This window comes from Callithrix jacchus, chromosome 6 (genome assembly GCF_049354715.1).
Source record: "Callithrix jacchus isolate 240 chromosome 6, calJac240_pri, whole genome shotgun sequence".
NCBI lineage: Eukaryota > Metazoa > Chordata > Mammalia > Primates > Cebidae > Callithrix > Callithrix jacchus.
This window is the reverse complement of record NC_133507.1, coordinates 54676672-54690503: the sequence shown is the minus strand read 5'-3', so window position 1 is coordinate 54690503 and position 13832 is coordinate 54676672. Positions and strand designations below refer to the sequence as shown.

Sequence of the window (13832 nt, the reverse complement as noted above, 5' to 3'; positions counted from 1 at the left end):
CAGATCTTAACGGAAAAAAGGTATAGAAAGGAAGGAATTATTTTGAAGGGTGAGCCAAACCCCTCCCTTTTGTGTAAAGCAGAACCTCATCTCTGTGGGTTGATTTGATGAGGGTCATTTAGTCTGAGTAGATACCTGTTTGTCCTAAACCACAAAAATCCATATTCTGCAAACATGGCAATTCATTTCCTCTGCTTCTGTGTTAGGCTGAGGGTGCCCAGGGCGTTTGTTACTGCCTGGATTTCAGAAGAGTACAGCTGGTGTTGAATCTGCTGCTGGAGTCAGCATGTTGATTGGGTTTGGTTTTTAACAAAGACAGCTTCTTCCATAAAACTGGCTTTACTGGCCCCCAGGGTGGCTGCTCCAACCCCTGTCTCAGTATCAGGTGATACCTATCCCACGTGGACCATTAGCTGCAGCAAATTGCCCACGCCCTCTGCACTGTGGTTCAAGCGAGGAGTAATTATCGGGAAAAGGTGTCCCACCACATCAGCAGTTGTTCCGGGTCCCTGCCTCCTTCCATCAGTCCCTCTGCCCACTCTCACTCAGGAAAGCAAAGAGCAGAACAGTTCAGCTTTTCAATTCTCTTCCTTGAAAAACATCCTAAAAACCAGCAGTTAGTAATTTCTCAGTCTGAGAAGTATTGTTACCCCAGCTATGCTTCTTTGCAGGGTGTGAGGTGGGTTCCCAGAAGGAGATCATTGTTTAAAGGTACCCTGCCTGTTCCCTCTGGGCCTCCTTCCCACGTGGAATTAGGTAGGAAATGTCCTCTCACCTCAAGCCCACGGACAACATCCTGACAGAGCCTCTTATCCCAGTGGATCCAAACAAATCAGTAGTGAAGGAGCTTCGAGGGCAGAGGAGAGAGCTGCAAGCTCACACTATTTACATATTTTGTTTAAACTATGGGAGATCAGTTAACTCTTTGCTAAAAAAAATTGGTTCTCTCCCTTTCATGGAATAGCCCTGCGGCAGAAATACAACCCCCACCCTCCGACCAGCCCCTTCCATCTAAATGGAGCCAGGGGACTGGGCTCTGGTAAGTGGCATGCGAGGAAAAATGTTTTTAGACTCACAAACCTAGCAGAGCTCAGCCCTGCCCTTCTAGCTTTCTGATGGCTGGAATGGACATGATCCCAGGGCCACCTTAGAAACCATGTTTGGAAGGTGGTGTTGCTTTTGACATTCTGAATCCCTGAATGACTGCATGGAGGGGGACCCCCCTATCCACCTGGTTACCACCCAGCACTATTGCAGTGAAAACAAAACATGTATTGTGTCGATCCATCAAAATCCTTGGGTTTATTCATACAGCAGCTGGTGTTCCATAATTAATACAAAATGTAGCCCTTTGCACTAGTATCCTGGGGTTAAAAATAAATTCTAAAATGTGTAGCACTGCAGCAGAAGGTAAGAAAATTGATATTGGAGGCTGAAAAGATGAAGACCCCTGTTATATAGTACCAAATAATTTTATAACACTGTTGTCCTCAATTGCTTGGTGAACAACGTGTCTACTGAGCCTATAGCTCCCAGAGAAGAGGTTGGTAAACCCAAAGTTAGCGCACGATGGTTCTCCTCTGCTTTGTTTAGCAAGTCAGTACAAGGAAGAGCTGAGCTCAGGCAAAAATGCACTGGCTCAAGAACAGAAATGAAAAGGAGTAGAATGAGTCCAGAAATGTAGTCTTCTGTTTTGAACTTCAAAGAGTAAGTGAAAACATGGAATAAAGGCTTTGATCAACCAAAGCCCGTTAAGACTTCTCTTTAAATAGGCAGTTTCATTACAACAGCAAAGATTACTTGGAGGGTGCTTTCTTCACAGCCAAGCCTGTTTTTTTCAGATGGCTTCATGAGGGCTGCTATTAAGTTGGAGGAGGAGGTATAGTGGTTAGGATGCAAAGAAATGCATCAGATTGGAGAAGTGTGTCCAGGAAAGAACCCCATGTGTGTACATAGGCACATAGGAATAATGGAAACAAATATTGCAAAAGCTTTCTCAGTTTTTGAAGGAATTGTATTGCCAAAGAGTTCGTGAACCCAGGCTGCAAAAGTTTGGGTTGCTCAAGGCTTAAAGCAGTCCTTGAGTTCCCAACCACACACTGCCAGAAAGCAGGCTCCAAGATCTGCACAGTCTTCCAAAAAGAGTGCTGTCTCCATCTCGCTTCAGATATGGCCATGAGGGACAGTGGGCAAGGAAGAATCTCCAAGGGGGCATAGCCAGAAATCTCAGACAGCAACAGACAAGGGAGTTCCACCCACAAAGCAGAATTGGGGCAAATCGAGGAATCTGTTGAGACCCTCTCTGTGCCCACCCAGGTGCCACTGGCTCTCTGCTTACAGCCAATGCCTGCAACCCTCTGCCCGAGGGATTATTTTCTTTTTTTCTTTTCTGCAATAGTAACACAAGGAACAAGCCGGAAATGTAAAAATGTTGCTGCCTCCAGAAACAGGCCTCAACCGATGTCCGAGGATAAATATTCCCACTCCCTCACCCCTTGGACTGGGTAACTCCCAAGCGTGCCCTGCACTGCTGCTCTGTGAGAGTGAGTCCCTGTGATTCATGCTGGAAATGGCTCAATAACCCTCCCTTTATTGATTTCCTGTCCCTCTCTGTCTCATCTCCCCACTCTGCCACCTCTCAAGTACACTCCCTTCAGGGTCAGGGGGACCTCAACACAAAACAGAATTTGTCCTGCTGCCTGGCACAGCGTCTTTACAGTGATGCTATTGGAGGCTCTCCCCAGCATTTCCACCATCTTATCACGTCTCTTCTAAAGGTGAACAGTTGAAACTGCAGACTTAAAAAAGTGAGTACAACCGCTATTCATACTATCCTCTGGAGTAATGTACTTTTTTCATTTAAAAGTGTATTATTCAAGTAATTTGAATTTATTATAGAGAATTTAGAGAACAGATGAATGAAATGACCCACTGTCTTCTACCCAGAAATATTTATCTTTATGTTTTAGTTTGTGTCTGTTCAGACCCTTCTTCTATGCATTCCATCCATTCATTCACTGAACATTTTTTCACTGGGTTTTGCTATGTGCCAAGCAGTGTTCTAGGCATTTGGAATATATCAATAAATACAGCAAACAAATATTCCTAGTCCTCAGGAAAAATGCATTCTAATTGGAGGCGATGGACAATTAAAAAATATATATATTACAATGTATTTATATATTATACATGTTATATAACATATATTTATACATTATATATGTCACATAATATATAAATAAGATGTATATCCTTTTAACAATGTATTCATGTATTATATAAAATATAACATATGTTATATAATATAAATGTTAATGAATAACATATGTGTTATATATGTATTGTATTATATATTACATACATACTAATTGCATAATTTTATAATATATAATATTATAATTATGTAATATATGATACATTATAATTGATATTATATGTGTTATATATGTTATATATAATGTATAATGCATCTATGTTATATATTATACTTGTATACATGCATATATTATGCCATATATACTATGTATTATAGTATATATAGTTACATATATATGTTACATAATGTATAAATTGTAAAAAAGATGTATATATCATTTTTATTTATATAAAAATATATATCTTTTTGTTATATATTTTATATAAATAACATATGTAATTTATATAAGTAAATTGTTATACCTAATAAGTAAATTGTTTAATGTGTCAGGTAAAAAAATGCTATAGGAAATAGAAAAAGCAGAGCAGGATAAAAGGAGACCAGGACAGCTAAAAGGGGGTTGCAATTTAAACACAGCAGGTAGGGTGGGCTTCACTGAGGAGGTGGCATTTGAAGGAGATGCAGATAGATATCTGTGGCAGGAGCATTGCAGGCAGAGTAAGCAGCAACACAGAGTCCCCAAGGAGAATGGGACTGGTGTGCTCGGGCATAACCAGGAAGCCAGGGGTTGGAGCAGGGTAAGAGATGGGGAAAACCCTAGGAGATGAGATCAGGGAGCAGCCCAGGGAAAGGAGGACGCAACATGCATTCTCGACTTTGATTCTCTGTGAGATGAAGAGCCTCTGCAGTGTCTTGAGCTGCTGGGTGACACCATCTGACTTATGCTGTCAAAGGTCGACGCTGGCTGCTGTGAGGACACCATGCAGTAGGAGCTACCACTGCAGTAATCCCTGAGGTACATGGTGATGAACTGGACCACAGTGGTTGCAGTGAAGATGGTAAGAAGTCATTAGATTTGGGAAATGTATTTTTGACATGAGGGTTAACGGGATTTCCTGAAGGATTTGATCTAGGATGCAAGAAAAAGGGAGGCGTTAAAGATGATTTGTAGGGTTTTGGCTTGAGCATAAGGAAGGATTTAAATGCCAACCAGTGGATTAAGTACTACCGTGGATGAGCAGGTTTAAAGGCAGGAAATTCAAGGGTTCTGCTTGGGACGTGATTAACTGGAGACGGTTATTAGAAATGTGAGCAGGCAGTTGGATTTGTGAGTCAGTAGTTAGGAGATCTAGAGTAGATGTCATTTAAAGCCACAACAGGATAAGGTCAAATAAATCAGTATAGGCAGAGAAGAGAAGAGCACTAACATTAAAATGCTGGAGGCTGGCTCACTCCTGTAATCCCAGCACTTTGGGAGGCCAAGGGAGAATGATTGCTTAAGGCCAGGAGTTGGAAGTTACAGTGAACTGTGATAGCACCAGTGCATTCCAGCCTGGGCAACAGAGTGAGACTCCGTCTCAAAAAAAAAAGTTTCAAGGCCAGGCACCGTGGCTCATGCCTGTAATCCCAGCACTTTGGGAGGCTGAGGCGGGTGGATCACGAGGTCAAGAGATCGAGATCATCCTGGCCAACATGGTGAAACCCCGTCTCTACTAAAAATACAAAAAATTAGCTGGGCATAGTGGCACGTGCCTATAATCCCAGCTACTCAAGAGGCTGAGGCAGGAGAATTGCCTGAACCCAGAAGGCAGAGGTTGTGGTGAGCCGAGATCACGCCATTGTACTCCAGCCTGGGCAACAAGAGCAAAACTTAGTCTCAAAAAAAAAAAAAAGTTTCAAATGGGATTTACCATATATGCTTGCCTGCCTGCCTGCCTTCCTCCCTCCCTCCCTCCCTCCCTCCCTCCCTTCCTTCCTTCCTTCCTTCCTTCCCTCCCTCCCTCTTTCCCTTCTTCCCTCCGTTCCTTCCTTCCTTCCTTCCTTCCTTCCTTCCTTCCTTCCTTCCTTCCTTCCTTCCTTCCTTCCTTCTTCCCTCGCTCCCTCTTTCCCTTCTTCCCCCCCTCCCTCCCTCCCTCCCTTTCTCCCTTCCTTCCTTCTGTCTTTGTTGTTCAGGCTAAAGTGCAGTGGTGTGATCTCGGCTCACTGCAGCTTCTGCTTCCCAGGCCCAGGTGATTCTCCTCTGAGTCTCCCTACTAGCTGGGATTACAAGCGTGTGCCACCACACGTGGCTAATTTTTTGTATTTTCAGTAGAGACAGGGTTTTACCATGTTGGCCAGACTGGTCTCAAACTCCTGACCTCAGGTGATGCATCCACCTTGGCCTATCAAAGTCCTGAGATTACAGGCGTGAGCTGCCACATCTGGCCCATTTTCATTTTTAATGTTTTATTTTTTTAACGTATTATAATTTGTTAACCAATTTCTTATTGGACATTTTCATTTTTTATTTTTAATGTTTGCTTTTATAAATAATTATGCAGTGGACATCCTTATACATAGAAATCAGCCCAATTTTCTAACTATTGCCTTAGGATGAACTTCTAAGAGTAGAAGTGCTGGGTCAGAAAATAAAAACATGAGGCCAGGCATGGTGGCTCACGCTTGTAATTCCAGCACTCTAGGAGGCCAAGGCAGGTGGATTGCGAGGTCAGGAGTTCTAAACTGGCCTGGCCAGCATGGTGAAACCCCGTCCCTACTACTAATACAAAAATCAGCCTGGTGGGCATCATGGTGGTGCACACCTGCAATCCCAGCTACTTGGGAGGCCGAGGCAGGAGAATCACTTGACCCTGGGAGACGGAGGTTTCAGTGAGCCAGGATCACCCCACTGCACTCCAACCTGGGTGTCAGAGTGAGACTTCATCTCAAAAAAAGAAAAGAAAATGAAAACATGTTAAATAATTTGAATGCACATCAAGTAACTAAATCTCCATTTTAGAATCAACCAACGTCTTTCAGACCTGCTCTTCTCACAGTTATATTTTTCTATTATACCTGTCATGGTTGCATATGTTACATTTATTTGTGTGATTATCTGATTAATGTCTGTTTTTCCCACTAGACTCCAACGCAGTGAGTGCAGAGATGACACCTGTTTCTGCTCACCGCCGTATCCTGAGCTCCTGGCTGACAGCTTGTCATGCAGCAGGCAGTCAGTAAATAACTGCTGATGAGGGAACGAGCGGATGGAAAGCTCAATCCAACGAACAGGGTAGAAGATCACACTAGATAATGTCATTTGGGGATAAAATAAAATGTGACTGTCAGTCACGCCCAGTGCCATGCAGGGTACCTGGTATGCAGCTCCGAAAGTATTTGCAGTTGACTAATTAATGCATGAATGAGGTATATCTCTTTTATAAAAGTCCACCTTCTTGTGTGCCTTAATTAATGGAATAATTGTGGATCCTCCCAAGATCACTTTGGAGAAGACACAGTCTGACTGCATTTGGGTGCAGCTCTCTGGGGCCTGGCTAACTCAGCCATACTCTTGTTTCCAGCATGGAGTGCCTTGGTCCAATGGCCAGCAGGTGGCAACAAATGGTTGTTAAAGTGGCGGCCGAGCACTGGAGGCCCTCTCCAGAACAGGTGTCTCTCCTGCTGTGCCTCCAGGACCTGTGTTTTGGAAACGCCAGCAAGCCAGCCCAACAGGCCCTTTTGGGTGAGTAGAGTATCCCAGGAACTGCAGATGCTCTTCAGAAGAGTCAAAAAGGGGGGTCAACGCTCAGGCCCTGAAAGAGCCCAACTTTGCTTTTCAATTTCACAGACTTACAGTTCCGAGTAATTGCACCGGAGAGCTGAAGAGCCAAAGGCAGTTGATGTGCATATCCAGGCTTCTTCAGGCATGAGATTTCATCCGGTTCACACCAGATGACCTGCCTCTGTCAGGTCTCAGTCTGTCTGGAATCGTCAGTTTCTTCTGTTTTGTTTTGTTTTAGCCAAGCTCAGTGCCATGCAATCAGGCTGACAGTCTGTAGTCATGACTGGGTTTGTTATCACTGGATTACACAAAGGCTTCTTATTACAAAGAGGTTGCTGACCACTCATCATGGGTCCCCTCTACCTTGGTGCTGTTTCTTCCAGGGGCAGGGATGAATTTGTCCCGTCCTGCTTCACACTCTCCCTCTTTCTTTTAGTCTAATGGTAGAGGGGAGATCACCCTATATCGCGATCCTGTTGTCCACCGCCTCATTCCTGCGGCAGCTTAGCTGTGCACGTGACATACGTCATGTGTCTGAGCTCACTTAGGTACAAGAACCAGGAGGGGAATCTGATAATTCTGATTCTAAACACAGTGCTCTGTCCACTACATTCATGGTTCAAATGGTGCTCCAAGAAGCCCTTCTGAGGTGGCCATGAGCGAAGGGAAGAAGGAGGGATGGCGGACAGGGAGGAGTGGCCGAAAAGGTGGTGCTCCCTGCTTCCCACCCTTCCTTCATCTAGAACAGCTGTGCTGTAACTTTTAAAATATATGTGGCCGGGCGCGGTGGCTCAAGCCTGTAATCCCAGCACTTTGGGAGGCCGAGGCAGGTGGAGCACGAGGTCAAGAGATCGAGAGCATCCTGGTCAACATGGTAAAACCCCATCTCTACTAAAAATCAAAAAATTAGCTGGGCATGGTGGTGCGTACCTGTAATCCCAGCTACTCAGGAGGCTGAGGCAGGAGAATTGCCTGAACCCAGGAGGTGGAGGTTGTGGTGAGCCGAGATCACGCCATTGCACTCCAGCCTGGGTAACAAGAGCGAAACTCTGTCTCAAAAAAATAAAAATAAATAAAATATATGTGTGTGTACATTAAAGTATATATGTAATCTTTCTCTTAACTTTCCTTTCAGAAGGTGGAGAAAAATCTGTGCCTCCTCCTCTCAAGGGATACTTTGTCTCTGGGGTACTTTTTGACCCAGTGGGCCCCTGGCAGAAATAAGCGTGGGCTGTGACTACAGGACCATACAGAGCCAACAGGAACCGAAGCCAGGCCTTGGCCACGGCAGCTCCGGGGCCAACCACTTGATCAATGCAGGAAATGCTTTGATGGCAGAATTCTTCCATGGCCGGCTTCTCATATTCTCTGGGGCAGACACAAACTAAGAAAAGTGAGTGGTGCAGGACAGGATGTGCCCTTCCTGTACCCCTGCTGGGAGCAAAACGTAGATTTTGAACTTTTCTTTTACACACAGTCTGGGTAACAACAGTCTGAAGGAAAACTAAGGAAGCCTGGGAGTCTAAGTTCAATGACAAGTGAAGAAGTGAGGCAGAGGGAAAGGAGAATTGAGAGAGAAAAGCCTCAGGCTGGGTGTCTGGAGAGGTTGGGGGACTAGGGAGGGAGGAGATATAATTGGCCAGAGAACTGGAGAGTGGGTGAGGAGTGCAAACATGATTTTTGAGGCGCTTTGTTGGATATTTCAAATGTACTCCTACCTTTGGCATTTTCTCAAGAGGCAGGAAAGATTTGTTTTCAATTCTATTTTTCTGCTGGACTGAACCAGTGCCAAGACTGGACCGTGTAGGATCCTGGGTTTATTTCGGTTACATAAGCGAACTTTGCTGTGATTTGGAATAGTCAAAGCCATGAATGTTTTTCAACTTCCATTTTGTCAGCTGCTTGAGTTTCTATTCTGAGAGGTGCTAACAGTTATAACATTGTTATTCACTTGTGTTTCCTAAATAACTTTTAATCAGTTTTAATTTGAAACAAGATTGTTCTGTTGACACTATCACAAGAATGATCAAAAATGAAATTAATAAAGAATTCACTTCGGAAAAAAATTTGCACTAATATTATGGTATTTTATAATATCTTTCTCAGCAGAGACACAGATAATTAAAAAATTTTAATTTTGTTTTTAAGTGTTTTTCCTCAAAGCGATAATAGATAGCCTTGGTAAAGAGTTTAGTGAAACATTAGTTTTCACCTCTCATGCATTTTGTATAATGAAATTTTCCTATCATCTTCTAGTGGAATTAATTGCATTGGTGTAAAAAATGCAATCAGATCAGTGACTGTATTTAGCCTTTGAAACCTCATGACTAGCTGGGATAGTTAATATTCATTACACACTGAAAAATGATAAGCAGTAATCTTTTCTCCTAAAAAACTGCCAAAGAGAAGTTTCTCAGGGCTCTCGAAATAGCATAAAGCTGACAATACGAGAAATGTTAAAATACTGTTGGAGTTTTTAATCAAATCTTCCCTCTCTTCTTTTCCTGTTTTTTAAGACAATGGTAGTTATTTGTCCACTAATCATTAATGTATGATTTTCTAACAAAGACTTGCATATCCTTTTGGCTAAAAAGTGGCCAAATATCAAAGAGCTAGTAATTTGGGAGACAGCCATTAGTCTGTTCCAAAGCATATAAGCTCTTTTGAATCCTTTTGGGTAAATGTCTGGCAAAGATCAAACAGAATTCATAAAGGATTTCTGATACACAGTGAAATGTGCCTGTGAGGACTCTATACATGATAATAATCTAAGCATGCTCTCTTTTAGTCCCAAAACTTGTAATGTTACATGAAATTTACAGGAGGCCATTGATTTGGACTGAGCTCCTGCACTAGGCCAAACAGACCAAACCAAAATGGCGTCACTCATGCTGAAATTCACACCACCAAGCCAAAACTAAGTTGTTTATCTTCCAAGACATTAGGAGAGATAACAGCCCAATCCCCAAACAGGCCGGTTTTAGCTAGCATGATGAGGAGGTCCCCTCTGCTTCAGCCTTTAGGAGGAAAGTAACTTTGAAACAACCAGTCCGCTTTTTGTTCTCTGCTTCTGCCTGCCTCAACCCCTTTCTGACCATAAAAGCAACATCCTCTGCTTGGCTCATGGGAACACTCATTCTATTTTGTACAGTGAGGTGTTGCCCGATATTCTAGATTTGCAAATAAAAGCCAATTAAAATCTCTAAATTAAATCTGTTGTAATTTTGTCTTTGACACTAATAAACGCACGAACAGGTTTCTTTAGTGAAAGCCAGTGATACGCAGGGTACATTTGACAAGTGCTGTGGCCAACGTCCTATTGTTTACATTCTCATTTTCATAATTTTCTTAAGCACTATGTAATTTGGTCTTGGGAAGGCTTTGCTAATTACGGATGAGGAAGATGGGCCTTGTATGTGACAGAATGATTTAACGTTGTGCGGTTCAGTGGAAAGAGTGTAGCTGTGTTGAATATTTATGACGTTTTACCTTCCCTCTTTGTTACAGAGGCCTTACAACAAATTAAAACATGTGTGTCAGCTCCCTAATTACTTAGCTAGACTTTTAAAGATTGGCTAGTTAAGGCTGAATTTTATTCAAGCACTACTTCATCTGTCATATTATTTTAAGTACATTAGCCTTGTTAGCCTATTATATGGCCATGATCAGTACTATTTAAATTGCCAACTTCTACATGTCCCTTCTGTGTGCTCTGGCTCAACCAGTGCATTAGTGGTGCTAGCTTAGTTTTGTCACAATTCTGGGCACCTTGGCAGTCCGTGGGTGGGGGCATGGAGATCCTGGGTAAACATAGTGCATCTGCCTGGACTTGAAAAAATATAAATTCATCAATTTAACCGTTTATTTAATGTGCTCCAATTCTTTAATTTGCTGCAAATCAAACAAAATTATGCATTAGCTATGTTATGACTAAAACCCAAATGTTGTTGAATACTTTCAGCGATAGAATAACAACTTGTAAACCCAGAGTATGACTGCTTAGCTGTCAGAGTTCCAGCTAGAAATCAGCTGAGAAAAAAAATCTGATGACACTCATCCTGAGAAGTGTTGGAACGGAGCCCCGCCTGGCTTTTGGGTGATGCAGTCCGAAACCTACTCCCATCTCTTGTTAAAGTCCCGTGTCATTGCACAGGAACTCCAGGGACTGTTGGGGAAGGAACAGGAAGCCTCCAGCCCAAGGGAACGGGACTCATCCTGTTGTCAGGTGAGATCCTGAGAAGCATGGATGAGCCCAGCATGGGCAGAGCCATTGAGAAGCTCCTCCCTCCTCAGCTAAGCCTGCACTGGCCAGCAGGTCCCTGAGTCCTGAGAGCATCCGCCCAAAGCTGTCCCCGTTACTCTCCAGACCTAGCCACGGCACCTCCCAGCTCCTGGTGCCTGAGTCCCTGCCTCTGACTGGGATCACCATTTACACCCTCCACTGCACTCCTTGCCCCTCACCTGCCCACTGTGGTAACACTGCCTTGCTCAGATCCAGTCCTAGTCCTGTGAGAGTTTCTGCCCTCGCCCTTGGTCCAGATTTCTAGTTTCTGTCTTTATGTGGTCCACTGCCAGGACTAGAGACAAGTTCAACCAATGAACAATATAAAGTTTGATTTTGCTGTGAAAGTAAATATAAATGCAAAATTCACACGAACGCTTAAAATACCAGACCTCAAAGAAGAGGGCTGTCTGTGGCTCCTGTGAGCAGTCCCTGGGCCCCTGGGGGAGGCATTCATCCACTGCCGTTACAGCGCCACCAGCAGGCACTTTTGAGGAGTACATCTCCGAGGGATGACTCGGGAGCAAGGAGAAGAATTCAGCGAACGTGAGATGTCCTCCAGCAACATCAGAGACAGTGCCCTTCAGAGGGCTTGTGTCCTACTGGAATCAGGGGAAATTCCATACAGTTCCAGATATTCGGCCTCCTAACTGAACTCTATGCAATGCCTTTATTCCCCTCCTCCCAATCTGTGCAAAAAGAATCACAGGAATAAAACCTGTTTTCTTTCTTAGTGGTTGCACCAATTTCGTGTAGTCTAGTTCTTTTCTGGTTTTCTGTAAAGTTGTTTTCCGAAGTATTTAAAGTTGTTTTGGTGAAAGTTGACTTTATGATGCTTATTTTTTGTTTCAAAAACAATAAAGGCAGTTTTCGCTGGTGCTGGGAACCTGAGCTAAGAGAGCAGGAGACAGGGTCCCAGGGCCTTCTCAGCTTCCTTGTGATGACTTGTAAAACAGCACACACAGCCTTGCCTCTATCCTCTTTCCACCCTGTACCCACTTTTTTAGAAACGGGGAGTGCAGGCAGGCATGAGGAACCTTTCGGAGCATGAGACTCTTACTGAACTGAAGGGACAGAGGATGCCTGGGCCCGCCTTGTCCTGGATCAACAGCTGCTGTCCCGATGTTTTCCTCCTTGCTCCTAGGATGGGGGCTTTCAGGATACACTTTGGGTGGGAAAAAATGCACCACAAGGCATCCCTAATTTGAGATGGGGCTGTGATAGTCTTTGTTCTAGCCAGGCCAGTTCCAGACCTGATGCAGTTAACCCTGCATTAAAGTCGAAGTGGCTGATGCCTCTCAGAGGGCCCCGCAAGCTCTGCCTTCTAAATACATAAATATCAGTCCTGGAGACTGATCTTTGGCTCCTGTTTCCTAGAGAAAAATACTTGGAAAATTTGGAGGCGTGTACTTCTATGGCCATTTCTATTCTGAAGGGGAATTGGCACGGTGCAGATTAAGGAGGACCCTGCCATTGATTAGAATGGTTACCTTAAGGACTTGTTCCTAGCACCTGGCTCTGTGACAAGCATCCCCAGCCTGCCAGTGACACAGCATTTGTGTATCCCTTTTGTCCTAAACCAGAGCTTCTTCTTGTACCATATGTATACAGATTGATACTTTGCAGATGGAAATTCCTCCCTGAGACAGAGACAGATCATCTCCCCCCTCCCATATGGCTTAGGAAGGGCAAAGAAAGAGCCAGAGGAAGCAAGCTTAGAAAGTGAGAGCAAGGGAATTAGGAGAGAATCATTCAAAGAAAGAACTGGGAAGCCGGTTTTAGAAATAAGAGGTTGTTGTCAGAGACCCAAGGGAGACATTCCAGGGAGCTTCCTGGGAGCTCATGTGGCCTGAATCTTTATACTGGACCTGGTGTCTGGGAGAAACAGCTGTGCCTTCAGGGATGAGAGGCTGAAGGGAAAATCTGGTGCCAGCTGTGGGGATGGAGTGAAGATGTGGGGTGGGTGGGGGCTGGAGAGAGAAAGCAAATTGGGATTAAGGAGAACGTTCAGCAAATCAGGCAATGCTGGGCTCTGCAAAGAGCTGGGACCATCTCTGTATTTGGTGTCTGAATGTTCTCACTTTAATAAGGCAGTTCTTCCATCTGGATTGGAATAGGGTAAGTGCCCACCCTTTCCTTCTTTCCTGCCACCCCCAAGGAGATGGCACAAGGATACCCTGCTTTGGGGCATAATTCTAACATGTTTGATTCTTTAAAGATCAGTGTCATCACCCAAAAATTAGGCTTGGTGTGTTCATGGTCTGCATTTATGCTCTCTAAATTTGCCTTTTCAAAGCCCAGCTTTTTTTCCAGAATCCCACTCTGGCAGGAGATCAAGGGAGGGCCTCACGCTCTCCAGCAAATGATAAAATTCCACAGCGAAGCTTTCCCAGCGTCACCCAGAAAGAACCCAGAATTAGCCATCTGGTTCTGTCAACCAGACACATGTCCCCCACAGGCTGTGCACCTTGACTGAGCAACACCCCTGTCCTCAGCCAGAAGAAGACTCGCTTGGCCTGGTGTGGACAGACAACACACCCAGGCTCTTCTCTTGGCGCAGCTTGCTGGGCACCCCCTCTGCTCTCCCAGAGCCACAACCCTGCCCCTCGCCCCGGTGACGGTGCTGTGGTTCG

At 44.3% G+C, this 13832-nt stretch overlaps 1 long non-coding RNA gene across 2 annotated transcripts; it reads left to right on the top strand.

Moving 5' to 3' along the window:
- Positions 1–2464: 2464 nt before the first annotated feature.
- LOC118154554 (uncharacterized) lies at positions 2465–10115 on the top strand. 2 transcript variants are annotated; one of them, XR_004744575.3, is made up of 4 exons: positions 2465–2807; positions 4111–4215; positions 6279–6878; positions 6984–10115. It is a non-coding gene; the product is annotated as an uncharacterized LOC118154554 (long non-coding RNA). The 2 variants fall into 2 exon arrangements; XR_013518871.1 differs by having other exon boundaries at positions 6279–10115.
- The last annotated feature ends 3717 nt before the right edge of the window (positions 10116–13832 follow it).